We start from the raw sequence: 15,907 nt of genomic DNA, 5'->3' as shown, positions 1-15,907 counted from the left end.
GAAACTAAATTATGCATGATTTAATTATTTTTGGTAATATTTTATTTGAGATAAATTCTCATTGGCAACAAAAAAATATGTTTCCAAAAAAAAAAAAACGTTTTGAAGATTTTGTTTTCTGAGACAATAATATTTTTCAAGATTTAGTTATCTTATTTTTAGAAAAATTATATTTTATTAGTTTAAGTTCAATTTTTTATTACTAAAAAAAAGTAAATGCTGGGGCCAGAATCAACCAGGAGCTCCGATGAATGAGAACGCTCGAAAAAAACTCTAAGACTATAAAAAATGTTATCTTTTTATTGAAGGAATATATTTAATTTTTCTGTAAAATTTTCTAAATCAGGAAATAATACCCCACGCAATTAGTGCCCGCAGCTATTTCTGCACACAAAATATCTAAACATATTTTCATTTTTTGTATGAGTCTGTTTTCTTGTTTGCTTGATTTTTCGTATGCTAATCAATATTTGCTTCCATTTTTCTGTTTCGAATTCTAACGATTGTGTACTTTTTTGTTGTCGAACATGATCAACAATAAAGTTATTCTCAAGAGAGACACATCGTACGGTCGAAAGGCTAGTACCCACGACCTCTAATCACTTTTTCTAAAGTTTCTCATCATCGGAAGTGTAATATTCATTGAAAATAACTTATTTGTTAGTTTCAGTTTGATTTTAATTGATAGAACGACGTTGTAATTAGGAAAGGGGAGATTCTAAGACTTGTAAAGGATATTGGACATTTATTTTAATTTATTAATCTTATGATCAATGATGTGATTGATTTCTTGATTACTTTTGTGATTGATGCATGATTAATTTAGTTTTTGGGTGAAACTAAATTATGCATGATTTTATTTTTTGAAATAAGTTCTCATTGGCAACAAAAAAATATGTTTCGAAAAAAAAAAAATCGTTTTCAAGATTTTGTTATCCGAGACAAGAATATTTTTCAAGATTTAGTTATCTTATTTTTAGAAAAATTATATTTAATTAGTTTAAATTCAATTTTTTATTACTAAAAAAAAGTAAATGATGGGCCAGAATCAACCAGAAACTCCGGTGAATGAGAACGCTCGAAAAAACTATGTTATTATATAGAGAATTACTTCGAAGAGAGTCACTGTAACCCTTTCTAAACAGGCGGCTAGTAATAGTTCATCGGAGAAGCCTTTGACGAATGTATGTTGGGGGCAGCTCTCTATGGTTAAAAAGTGTTGTATTGGTGTTTATTAGGGGATTGGCAGTTTTGTAGTTGCGCTATTTTCTATTGATCTTTCTTGAAAGTGTAACCCTAGTTGCAATTTACTCTGATCAAACAGGTTTAATCCAAGAAATTTGAAGTATAACATGTTACTGGCGACGCAATCAAATTTCTAATTCTGCACAGCAGCTTCATTGCTTTCATTTTTCATTTCATCTCCTTGCATTTCTTTCTTATTAGAACTATACTTCTTTACAGCGGTAGGAAAAAACAATTGCGGATTATCACTACCAGAAATATGCTTGACATGAATCATATTGAGCATAAATGTGTTGTATGGTAGCAGTGACCAAAGGCAGAAGTGGCAAAAACCTTTCTTGCCAGAGAAAGGGAAGTGTATGCTCTGACACTGATAAAAGCTCATCTCTGGGCACAACAGAAGAAAGAAACATCTCAGGCACATTTAAGACTTCATCTCTAAATATGGAATGCGCAAGTGAAGTGAGTTCAAATGAAAACAAATTCAACAGAAAATAAAATAAAATAAAAATAGTGATGCTACCATCACTGCAGCATCAAATAAAGAAGTAGAATATACAGGCATCAAAATAAATGTTACTGGGGAGAGTATTGCCTCCAGCTTTTGGTCTGTCTAGCACACAGTAAACACAAAATGTTAGCTGCCAAAGATGGCAGTCTAATCAAGCTTGTTCAGCATCAGATTCAGCCTCGTGTAAATTATTATTCTCGCCATCTTCATAAACTTCATCGTCTTCATCATTGCTATCCTCGTCCATAATGAGCACACCATGCCCACGTAAAGAGAAAATGCGCTCGATACCCATCCCTGCTCTCTGCACTAACCTGGCTGTGAAAGAATGCAACCTAGACGGGCCAGGCGTACTACCACCGCTGCCATCTTCTAATGCATCACCTGTAGAAGGATTAGAGTCACTAGCAGCATCTGGTTTTGAGATATACTTCAGCACGCACTTCCCAGAGAGATCAACAAACTCAGCAACGAAATCCTCTTTGAGTGGGCGTCCCAGGATTTGAACGTGAGAAACACTAAAAGGAAGAAAAATCAGTGGTAATGATGAGAAGATAAAAGACCTCTTGGTTTTTAACGAGATGAAGCAGAGTTAAAGAACTAACCACACGTAGTATAACCCATCCATCTCCTGCTGCTGAACCCGACCTAAGAGTTCAATCTGCAAAACTCCACCAACAGTGAAAACAGGTTCTGGTAGCTTGAACTTTTGTAAGCAATTTTCCTGTTCAATGGTAAAAGTACAATTAATTAGATTTGTTGAGAAATTAAAAGGACTCCACCAGGAAATATACACAAGATTCAACAAATCTGTTTTTAGTTTATCGTCACCCCCTTTCCAAAGGAGGAGAAAGAGAGGCTGAAATTAATGCGGTAGTCAAGCATACCTGAGCCATTGGAAAGTCTTCTGAGGTGTATGTCCATACTACGTGATCCTCAATGTGTCTATGACCTGCCTCAAACTCATCCACAAGATCTGTCTCCATATGCTGATCAGTAAAATGGCCAACTCGAAAGCGTACAGACTTGGCCGAATATATAGGAAAACCATACTGGAAATATGCTGGGTAGCGAGAAAACATATTTGTCATCAGTATAAACAAAACTGGAAAACGAAGTCAAATAACACAACTAGTTACAAAAATATCATGGATACTAACCTTGGAATGGTTGGATGTTGATTTCATTAATAAAACACAACTTGGATGCCAGTTTAAAAGTTAATGTCTCAGGCACCCCTTGATCACTCTCTCCTTCACTTGACCAGTAAGAAGCCCTCTCACCGACCCTATCTCTAGGTTCCAACGTGTGCAGAATGCTTTCTTCAGGATAATTATCGGTACTTGATGCACATATCGCATCAGAAATGCAATTTCCCGGGGAAAAGCCAGACCTTGTGCTAGAAAGGCATAAACTCGATGATTTTTCTGCGATTTCTCCACTTCCATATCATCAGTGGACTTGACTTCTAGTGGCTCTACTATGTTGTTTTCTTCGATGGCAGGTACAGCATGTGATACTTCTGGCAACAATCTTAAGCAGAGATTCTTGGAGATGCCATTTGAAATCACTGCAGAACATTAAATAAATCATGTTTAAAATTTATATATCTATCTATCGGAAACATATACTATAATTCCTCCTAGACACTTTTTTCAAGAAAACAAAATCCAAACAGTGACAGGGCTTAAACTGTTCATCCAAAGTAGCAAGGATAGTTTTGTTCTCAATTCTCACTTCAATTCAGAATTTTGTTTGATGCTATTTAAGTTAGCAATGACTCGACTAAACAATGAATTATGCCAAATTTATCAGCCAAAAAAAAAAGAACTTAAAAGCCACATCGGGCAAAGTACAGTCTATAAGAAATGCTCATTCTTTAACAATTGATAGAACAAGTACTTCAACTGCCTCTACCAATGTGCACCTTCTCTACATTGGTGAAGCAACACATAAAAATCACAACAAAAGTAAGTAATTTGATGCATGAACACACGAAACAGATACTCCTTACAGGCTGTTTTCTACCACAGTCACATCATTACAATCTAATTTCCCACTACAGCAAATCTTATAATAGTCATAGCATAACAGAAACTGGATAAATTCAGGTTCAAAGAGCTCACCGAATTGACGCCAAGCACGCGAAACGGAACTAACACGAACAACATCAGCTGGGTCATCCAAATACGACAAGATATTCGATGATAAGTCATGGTTGAGCAATTGCACAAAATCAATACAATCCCCCGCCATTGATGTCAGAAAACCAAAAACCACCTGAAATTCAACCACAAAATGAATGTCAAACTAAACCCTAAAATCCTATCAACAACAACAACAACAAAAAATCACAAATTCACCCAAAAAAAAAAAAACCTCAAAACCTAGAAAAGCAAAATCATGAGTTATGATTCTGAAGAAATCTACATACCTTTAGACGGAGAAGAGGAAATGATTTTGCAGATCCAGGTAGACAGAAAGAAGGAAAATTTCTATTAAAGCGGTGCCGAAAGAGATGGTAACAACCACCACCAGCAGATTGTTTTCATTTGAGGATGGATAAAAAAAAATCTATTTATCATATTACGTAATTGATTTGACTAATTAAAATTTTTGGTATCATTTATCAATTTTCGTATTATTTATCATTCGATAAAGACACTTCACCGGTTACCAACCAATTGAGTGTCATCGGACAAACTAAGGGTTCTGTCGTTTTAACGGTATCGATTTTAAGTAGAAAAGGAAACATTGATTTGACAAAAAGATACTTTCTTATTTATTTTTGGTCGCATTTTTACGGGCGATCCCGAAAGAATTAGGGATGACTCTTTTATTCCCAACCCATAGCCAAAATTAAAAGATGTCCAAAAGATAGAAGAATACGTTTAATGCCATTACGTAATCGGAAGTTATTTTGTGTCCGATTGTTAATATTAAATCGGTAGTTAAGTAAAACTAAGATTTTTTTTTTGAAGCATGAATTTAATGATAAAACTAGGAGGAAATTACACGAGGATATCTAGTACCCATGGAGTCACTGAATACAATCTGACTAATGACATTTGGAATTGCGTGTTCCCAGATTTTTGTTTCAAGATTCCCTGTTTGGCTTCCATCCGCCGCGTGATTAGCAAGGCCGTCCGCCGCCTGATTACCTTCTCTGTAGTTGTGCTGGATGAGTCTGTATGGTATCCGATTGAAATGGTGTTTTATTTCCTTTATCATTCTCTTCAAATACCAAGGTGGTGTTGTGGGGTAACTAACGAAATGCAGAAGAGTTTCAGAATCTGTCTCGAAAATTACTTTCATCCATTGTCTATCTGTCGCGGTTCTTGTGTCCAAGAGCAGTGACCAGGTTTCTGCTATTAAGGCAGTAGTAATTCCTAAAAGTTGTGCGACAGCCATGATTACTTTTGCTTCCGAATCCCTACAGATGAAGCCTGCCCCTGCCGATCCGGGGTGTCCTCTGGTAGCTGCGTCCGTGTTGATTTTGATCATCCGAGTCGGGATAGGACCAGCTTACTGATATTGTTGTCGTCGTCCTGTTTCTTCTTGATGGAGTGAAATTCGGTAAGTCGCCTGGAAGAGTGGGAGTATTGAATTTTGAGCCCATATGTACTCCTGTCGTTGCCTTGGGGTTGAGAATAAAATGTCATCTGATGTTGCTTGTTTCTGACGATATACAAAATCGTTTCTAGTCAACCAGAGTGACCAAAAGAGATAACAGAAGGAAGATAGGACAGTGGGAGGGACTTGTTGTTGTAGGATTTGGGAGATGGTTGTTTGAGGTGTTATTGCATTTGGGACGATGGAGGGGGTATTAGTGTGATAGTGAGTTGATTTAGTAGTGTGTTCCTGGTTGAAATCACTATTAGGCAGCGTAAGAGTAAGTGGTCCGCTGATTCTGTATCGGAGTTACAGCAAGGGCATACGTTGGAGTTGATGAGATTGGCTCGGTTTAGGATAGTGAAGGTTGGTAGGCCTTCATTGATTGCTTTCCACAAGAAAAGCTGAATTTTTGGTGGGCATGGTAAGGTTCATAGAAATTTGGTTGACGGTAGGGGGTTTTGCTGAGGTTGTGTTTCTTGGATTAAGCATTTGTAACCAGACACAGTAGTGTATTTCCCAGATTTGGAATGTGGCCATATGATCTCATCCTCTGTGTCGCTAAAAGGGAGGTGGATGTTTCTAATTCTTTGTCTGGAAAGGTGGGGTAAGTTGTTTAGCTTGTCATGGATCCAATTACGAGAGATGGGATCAATAGTATCTACCACCATTTGAATGGGGTAACATTGTGTTGGATCTAGGTTTGTGAAGTGTGGGATCCATTTAACCTCAATAGGGGTTGTCAAACCGTTTCGTATTTGGTGGAAAGTATGTTTCTGGAAAATTGGTATGAGGGATGCCAGTTGTTTCCAAAGAGGGCTGGGTGTAGGTGCAATGGTAATGTTTCCTTGAATAATTGGCTGATTATTGAGCCATTTCTCATTACATAGGTTTGTGTATATGGAATCTTTCTGATTATGTAGATTCCATATCCTCTTCATGAGTAGGGATTTGTTGTGATCACTACTTTTCTTAATGCCTAGTCCTCCCTCGTCTATTGGTTTGGTTAATTTGTCGTGCCTCCAAAAGAAATTTCTGTTACTACCGATTGATATAAATTTGTCCTAAATGCGTATTTGGGGCTTATATTTATCGGAAGTTAACGATAAATTCATTTAATACCGATTATAGGCTCAATCAAAATTCAAAAAAAAATATGGATTTTTGTAAAATCTCATTTTGGGGCTACTCTGTATTCGATAGTTATATAAACTATTTTGACTACCGAATATGGTTGAATATTTGCAAAGAGAGTCATTGTACAATCGAAAGTTGGGATTTTACCTCATCTACTACCGATTATAGGCTCAACCAAAATTCAAAAAATAGATGATTTTGGCAAAATCACATTTTGGAGCAACTCTATATTCGGTAGTTATATGAACTACCTTGACTACCAATTATGGTAGGATATTTGTAAAGTGAGTCACTGTATAATCGGAAGTTAGGATAACTTCATTTACTACCGATTATAGGCTTAACCAAAATTCAAAAATTTGAGGATTTTTGCAAAATCACATTTTGGCGCAACTCTATATTCGGTAGTTATATGAACCATCTTGACTACTGATTATGGTAGGATTTCAGTAAAGAGATCTATTGTATAGTCGGAAGTCGGGATAACTTCATTTACTACCGATTATAGGCTCAACCAAAATTCAAAAAATTGAGGATTTTTGCAAAATCACATTTTGGGGCAACTATATATTCGGTAGTTATATGAACTACCTTGACTGCCGATTATAGTAGGATATTTGCAAAGAGAGCCAATGTATAATCGGGAGTCAGGATACCTTCATTTACCACCAATTATAGGCTCAACCAAAATTCAAAAAATTGAGAATTTTTGCAAAATTTATTTTGGGGCTACTCTATATTCAGGAGTTAAATAAACTAAATTCACTACCGATTATGGTAGTATGTTAAATTTTTTTACTACCGATTATAGGATAATCAAAATTCAAAAGATAGAGGATTTTATTTTGGGCTACTTTATATTCGGAAGTTATATAAATTAAATTGACTCTTGATTGTGAATTAACTTCCCGATCTACCGATTGTAAAGGGTAGTTTGGCCATTAAAAAAACGGGAGATAAGGGATGGCTACATTTTACGTTTGGATGACCTTTTTGTCTTTTTGTGTCGCCCCTAATTCTTTCGGGGTCACCCCTAAAGATACCAGGTTATTTTTAGGAGTTACAATTATCTTTTTTTTAGCCTTTAAACTAGTTTGAAACCCGTGCTACGCACCGGGATGGCTGGAATTTTTTACACCTCCGGCTCATATCTATTGAGGCGGGGCTTCGCCCCGCACCCGTTCCAATGAAAGCTCTAATAAGCTATTATTGGTAGTATGTAATTAAAATTTCTGGCTTGATTGGGGTATACCCAGATTAATTGGGGTATACTCATTTTATTCCCATCCAAACTAGTGTGTTAAGGAGTGTCTAAAAGGTGTTAAAAGGCCAAATTGCCCATACTAAAAAACCATGCCGACCAAAACATATTAAAAAAAAAATCAAAATCTTTCTTCAAAACTCTAACTATACATGATGAAATAAAAAAAAACGAAGAATCAAAACAATCGAAAGTCGACAAGGTTTTTTTTTGTCCACCTTGCCGACTAAAATATAGTCGGTAGGGTTTGAGGTTGAATACCGTGCCGACTTTTCATCTCTGAAATTACCATTTACAGGGTCGGCACGTTATTCATCCTCATACCTTGCCGACTATAAGGTAGCCGGCAAGGTAAGAAATCAATAAGATGCCGACTAGTGAACCATTTACAACAGTCTCCTATGTGTCAAAAATGATAAAGTCGGCATCTTCTTCATTCAGCGACCTTGCCGGCCTAAGTTATCGGCATGTTCTTCATCCGCAGACCCTGCCGGCCAAAGTTAGTCGGCATGTTCTTCATTCGTCGACCCTGCCGACTTTGCATAGTTTCAGAACTGAAAGTGTTGATTTCTTCTTTAATTTTGAGTATGATTTCATACATCATCTTTGCAATCCCTTTTTTTGGGTAGTATGTTTTCATTATCGTTGCAAAAAAATTCTCAAAACAATTTTTTTCATAAAAAATCTTTCGACATGAGTTCAATAAAAAAAAATATTCATAGCTTAAATTCATAAATTTTAATCTACTCAATTAATTCATCTAAACGCATAACCTAATCAGAATTTTTAGTATTAATTAAACAAGAGTATATCAGCCATTTAGAAAATACATGGTTAAGGGGTCGCCTGTTTTACTTCTAAATGACCTGGCTTTTGTCTCATTAGGTATACCCCAATCAAACCAGGTTAACAATTTATAATAATAAAATATATAATATTATTTGATAATCTAAAGCTCTCATATGGTTTTGAAAATTAATTTCAAGCAATCTAATAAATCAGTAATCAATTTTGCAGAATTTTGCATAGGGAAATTTAATCAAGAAGCATGGGGTATCTCTCTCTTTCTCCTCCCTCTCTCAAAAGAAGAAAAAAAAACCTTTGAGCTGCCTTGCTCAGATTTGGTCCTTTTGTATCAGATCTGAACAAGAATTCTTTTTTCTTTCAAAGTTTTTGGTAGTAGGTAATGAATAAGATGTTTTTACATCGTTTCTGGTGTCTTTTGGCATATTTCTTCGCCGTTTTGGGGCGATTTCTCTTCGTCGTTGTGAGGAGAGTTCTTCAAATTTTAATGGCTGGTTCATGACTTGCTTATCTCGTTTCAAAAACATCGACGGTTCATCACTATAACGCTTTCAATCAACATTTGTATTTGTGTGGATCGACAAATTCATGGAGAAATTACTTCTTTGTTTTAGGAGCATCTCTTATCGAAGAAGACTACAATCTGATTAAATGGTCGGAAATCATTTCCGGATGTACCATCATCTCTCCCTTATACATAAGAAGAAATTGGATATCTTTGCAGTCTATTGCTCTTTCTCTTCGCGATCTACTTGTAATTGATGTCCTTAATTGTATTAGAGTCTTGATTATCTTTTATTTTGATGTTTTTGTTATTTTTGTAAGCGAACATGTAATCACTGTTTTGATTTGAATTAACTGAAATATGTTGATTGTCTCCCCCAGCATCCCCCCCACCCACACACCCCAAAATAAATAAATAAATAATCAATTTTACAAATAAACTAAAATAAATAGACCTGAGTAATCTCAAAAGTAAAATAGTTTATACTATTTGATCATTGATACGCTCCGGGTATGACAGGAATTGGCTTCCTTTGGTGAGGCGGGTCTTCGCCCCGCACCTGTCTCGAAGGGGTCATAATTAACAAATGTTGTTTCCACCATTTATCATTTAGTAGATTGAATGTTGAAACTAAATTCACCTATTATGTAATGTTTAGATTTTGGAGATTAGGAAATCCTCTTAGAGAAAGCACAATTGAAAATTTATACCAACCATTTGAGTCCGTAAGTAGTTCACAACAATGCTAACATCAGTTCTTCAAAAATAATTGTTAAGGCTAGATTTGAAGTTTGTTACTCAAAGTAGCACTACACCTACCCTTATTCTTGCTAGATTTTAAAATACGAATTTCTTGGTCAATCAACTTTTGCAAATTGAAAGTAAAGAAACAAAATCCTGGTTATTCTACCTCAAACCCAATAATGGCTTTCAGTTTGGCCAAATCTTGTTTGTACTTCACCCTTTATATATTCCGCATATGTCTTACGTGTTATATCATATACTTCTGTTAAGAATCAAGTAACCAACTCGATTAACTGCACCTTCAGGCTCCAACCTGCATCGGTAAAATAAAAAAAAATTACACTTACTATATAATTGTATCAACAGTTGATATTAGAGACACTAAAAAAATGATAATATAAAATATATTGTAAACTCTAAATAGTGCTAAGCATGTGAAGTGCTTCCCGTCGAAGATGATGTAATCAAAAATATATACTGACATATCTTTATTCAGAAATCATATATTAGAGACACTAAAAAAAAAAATTAATATTAAATATTTTGCAAACTCTAAATAGAGTGCAAAGCATATTGAGCGCTTCCCGTCAAAGATGATGTAATCAAGAAATTGCACGAAAATATCTTTCTTCATAAATCATATACGTGCGTTAAGAATCAAGCAGCTAACTCATTTGTAGTTAAACAAAATCGCGCTCCACATATGAAGTGCTTCCTGCCGGAGAAGATATAATCAAAGAATGTACTAATATATCCTTCTTCAGAAATCATATAATTTCGCTAAATGATAAATCACACTCACTATATATTTAAATGAGAAGAAAAAGTTCATATAAAGTGGCCAACTCAACTACTCTTCCAGGCTCCAACTCCTTATAGTTAAATGAGAAATCACGCTCATTATATATTTATATCAATATCTGATATTAGAGACACTTCAAAGAAACATAATGTTAATAAAAAAAGTATATTGCCAACTCTACATTGTGCAAAGCATATGAAGTGCTTCTCGTCGGAGAAGATGTAATAGAGGAAATGCACTGACTTATCTTTCTTCAAAAATCATATACTTATTGTGTTAGGAATATAGCGGTCAATTCAACTGCTCCTCTGGGCTCCAACTCCATATAGTTAAATGATAAATCACATGACTATATAGTTGTATCCATACCTGACTATATAGTTGTATCCAAGTCAACTATTCCTCCATGCTCCAACTCCTTATAGTAAAATAAATAAAATCACACTTATTATATAGTTATCAATATTTCATATGATAAATGCTTAAAAAAAATGATATTAATATAAAATAGATTGCAAACTTTTTAAATAGTGCAAGCATATGAAGTTCTTCCCGTTGAAGATGATGTAGTTAAGGAAATGTACTGATATATCTTTCTTAAGGAATCATATATTTGTGTTGAGAATCAGGTGACCAATTCAATTATTTTTTCTGGCTCCGACACCCTGTAGTTAAATGGCAAATCACACCGACTATATAGTTATATCAATATATGACATTAGAGATACTAAAAAAAAACTCGATATTAATGTAAAATAGATTGGCAACACTACATAGTACAAAGTTAGCATATCAAATGCTTCCTGTAACCTTAGGGGAGGAGCCAAGGGTTGACTAACCCTGGCTCTAGCCCCCCCTAAAATCACTAAATTCATCTAAAGACTTATATTTATCTTATATTTTGAAGTTACCCTCTTATAATTTATATTTAGTCCACCCTAATCCATATGTATATAAAATAAAAATTTAGCCTTCCCCATTTTTAAACTCTGGCTGCGCCACTACCTTCAAACAGTTCCCATCCGATTCGAACTGACAAACCATTTGATGAATAAACACTACCTACGAATCAAAAAAGGAATAAGAGAAATCAGTAACAAAAAGGGGACTTACTGATTTCCATCCCATATAACTGAATGCACCAGCCACCAGGTATACAATGCACATGTCTTGTTATCGCGAGTTGAACAACTTAGAGTTTCCATTTGTGATATGTATATTTATCGCGGGTTGAAAAACTTAGAGTTTCCGTTTGTTATATATATGTATGCAACCGAGGATATGCTACCAAATTTCTAACTTCCGGATAACTTTTTTTTTTTGTGGATATTTTCAGTTTTATTTACATAATCAACTATTACCTCGTGATCGGGGTTCAAAGTTAGCACCCATAAAGAAATATCACAACAGTCTTGCATAATAATTAAATGAATAGTACTTTAACAAAAGTTGTCCTAAAATAACCCAAAGATACAATAGGTAACTCTATTTTGCCGTCTCTCTCCGATTGATCCCAGATGATATTTATTGGGGGTTGATTACCCGAGATTTTTTCTCTATTAAGGCTCAAGCTATTATTTTCTTGGCTGGGAAATATGACTTCTCCTAGAGCTCAAGTGGAGCTCCACCAACCCTAAAGGAAGATGATGTTCTTCATAGGAACTATATTCTATCAATCCATATATCTCAGTATTCAGTGTGAAAGTACATGTAGTGGCACCAATGAATTGATCGTAACAAAATCTGTAATATATAGGGCTGCACAAAACCGAACCAGAACCGAAAACCGAAACCGAAACCGAAGATTTTAAACCGAACCGAACCGAAACCATATTGCTATGGTTTATTAATGGTTGTCAGTTTCAGATAACCAAAAGTATTGGTTTCGGTTTAGGTTTTATCTCAAAACTGAACCAAAAACCAATTGGTTAACCGATTAATAGTGACCATAGCAGAATGAATCTTTTCACACTGATGAATTGTAGTTAATGAATGGTAAGGACTCTTAGGAGGATTATTCGAGTTAAAGCCTTTTGCTGTCATTTTAGTTGCTCGTCATTTATGCCTCTGATATGTTGCCAGTAAACTTTTCTGTCGCTTGTAGTATTGGGTGTACTGTTTGTATAAACTATAAAGCACTGGCACATTATTGTTTATAAATCATTCGGTTAACCAAAAATCGTATGGTTTTTAACAAAACCGAGTAGAAACCGAAACCAATGAAACCGAATATGCTATATGGTTTCATTGGTTTTCATTATTGGAAAACCGAGTACTTTGATTTCGGTTTAGGTTTTGCCAAAAACCGATAAAAACCGAACCATGTGCAGCCCTAGTAATATATAACTATGGTGCCCCTATAAACCAATTATTCTAAACCAACCAATGCAGATGGACCTACTGCATTATCCCCTGGCGATGTCTGGACTGGCCAAACTCCATTGACGTCAAAGGTTCTTTCACCCCATTTAGATCCAATCTATATACTATATATATGGAATAATCAGTCACCCTATAATTTTTCGAGTTATTTGCTCAGATGTCTGGTATACCTATAGCCAACCAATTATCGCGTCAATATCTTGATGCACCAAAAAAACTAAGCATCGAAAAAACCAACTCCCTATCCAAGAGTGCCTTTACCACAAATAGCATGGGGACCAAAACCCATCACAATAAAGTACATTATATTATTTTTACATGATTACTGTCATACAACAATTAACATTGTAATGAAAAGGTAGGGAGGCAATTTATTTTCCTATATCATGAAAAAGGAAAGGCAATATGTGTCGTTTTTCAAAAAAATGTCAACATAAAGAAGTGTTTGGCTATATATGTTTTGATTCAAGCCTGAAAATAGAACAGTCATATTCAATCAATGTTAAATTCCACCGCTGGTGTACATAATTTTTAAATATCCCAAAAGTTACCAAGATGGGATGATCTAGATGTCATCTAGATTAAGAAAACAATATTATATTCAATTACCATTTCTGAAGTAAGATTTATCTACAATAAGAACACAATAGTATATTCAATAACCATTTCTGAAGTGAAAGAAATGATGCACTACAACCAACCATTACTCAACATTCGTAATCAGTAAACTCCACTGTAATCTTTAGTTAAAAGATCTGCATAAGAGCAGTAAGAGAAGCACATGCAAATAAGAAGGCTTCATAATCTATAAAAATAAATAAACTACCACAACTGAATTACCACAAACTTTGAATGAGAAAAGGCAAATTTTAAAGAAAGAAAATATAAATGTAACAAAACGATTAGACCTCAACAGATGGATCACGTGGAAAAGTAACTGATTTATCAACTTGGTGATCTTAAACTATGACATATCTCTGAAAACTAACTGATTTCATTGGTATTTTGTGAATACCTTACCAACACTAATGCGCATCTATACCATGCATGGTTATAGTATCAGAAATGTTCATATGAGATCCTTGAGGTGTAGTGAACCTGCAACAAAGGCTATTGATAGACGCATTTATGTATCTATTTTGACCTCAATGTTCCGTATTGTTGGTTCTTTTTCGTATTTATTATGACGTTTTGTGTGTTTGTAGATATTTTTTTGGAAATAAATATTGTTGGAAAATTCGGCTCGAAAGGTTGCTCGGAGTACTCCGGAGGACTTTTGCTATACGGACCCCCGCTTTTTCTAAGGGGAACCCACGTCTATATGTAGCCCATTTGTCTATAGCACCCATTTGCTGAAGGCACCCCAAGACCGGATAGGGGTCAACCCTTCTTCTTCATTTCAAATTTCATTTTTGGCAGATTTTTTGATCAGATTTTGGATGGGTTAGAGGTAGACTGAATCGCTGAAACTTCATGAATGGACGCGATATGACTATATAACGTTGGTATGGTTTCTATTTTAGACAAAATTTGGCCGAATCATCGCGTGGAGATAAACAGAGCTTCATGAAGTTTTCACGAGCTTAGTAGAATTGCAGAGAGTTTCTCACGTGTTGGAGAGAGTTTATCCTGTTATGGAACATGATATGAATGAGATAGAGTGTGTAATACATCTCTAGGCACGTGGAAACAACAAAACAGGAAAGAAAATCTCCTCGAAAATAATTTGTATCACCCGAGTAATGAGAGAATATTTGATAGTTTAATGCGATATTTGGAGGTTCTGTTGGGTATATATTGGGTGTTGGGGACTCATATAATATATAGGGAGTTTGGGAGAGTTACAGAGCATCACAGAGCCGAAAAATCGAGTTGCAGAGAACACCATTTCTGCTGCTGCAGAACTGAAGAACACGAAGAACAGACTCACGAAGACAGTCGTTTATTAACAATGATAACGACACAGAGGCGGGGGTCGTAGAAGCTGAACAGCGACAGTTGGCTTTTGTCGTTTTATGTAACAGTGTTTTGCAACAATTAAAAACGTTGCAAACACCCGATTTTTAATAGTTTTTCTCCAATTCATCATTTGTAAACACTTTGAGCAATGAAATCAACTTTTGAGCGCGTTTCCACAATGATGAGCTAAACCCAATCCTTGGAGCTATGGAGGAAGCCGTTGTTTCGGTAAAAGTGATATATTTTTATTAATTAATTACAACAACTCTATTATGATTTTTGCATTGAACTAAAAATTGTTTATATGATTTTGATTAGTTAGGTGTATTTTCTCTTGATAGAATATGCTTGCTTTAGGGTTTTGATATTCTATACTTGGATTAACATCTATTCTTTTGGAAATCTACATGTCTAGGCAATACTATTAGAATCAATTTGAATGTTGAGTTGCATAATTATTGTTTTATTAAATCACTAATATCAACCAATGTGGAATCCTAGTCACATTCTCTCCATAATTTTCACAACATCTTTTTAATTTAGGTCGCTATTTTTATTTATTAAAAAATCTAAAAATACGCTTTCACAAGTCTTGAACGAACCATATTACTACAACAACTTTGAAAATACATCAAATTTTTGGCGCCGCCGACGCGGACTTGTCTTTAGGCTAGAGTTTTTAGATTTTTATTTTTATTTGTTCTTCTTTACGTTTTTGGGTTTTTGTCTTTTTCTTTCAGATTTTGGAATTTGGAGCGAAAGAAAATTTTGCCAAAGCTTTTTGTGAATACTTAAAGACTGGAGTAAAAGGCAAAGCGAAAGGAGCGAAAGAAGAAGATATTTTTTTTTATAAAAAAGAGAGAAAAAAAAATAAGACATTTTTATTTTTGTAGATTTTTATTTTTTTTAGACTTTCTTTTTCTTTTGCACTTTATATTTTTGGAC

The 15,907-nt window shown here is 35.0% G+C and overlaps 1 pseudogene; it reads right to left on the bottom strand.

Annotated features, from left to right (window-relative positions):
• Positions 1-1,728: 1,728 nt before the first annotated feature.
• On the bottom strand, positions 1,729-4,352 carry LOC113303318 (annotated as a pseudogene).
• Positions 4,353-15,907: the final 11,555 nt, after the last annotated feature.

This window comes from Papaver somniferum, chromosome 8 (assembly GCF_003573695.1).
Source record: "Papaver somniferum cultivar HN1 chromosome 8, ASM357369v1, whole genome shotgun sequence".
Taxonomy (NCBI): domain Eukaryota; kingdom Viridiplantae; phylum Streptophyta; class Magnoliopsida; order Ranunculales; family Papaveraceae; genus Papaver; species Papaver somniferum.
The sequence above is the reverse complement of the archived record's forward strand: the minus strand, read 5'-3'. Positions and strand labels throughout refer to the sequence as shown.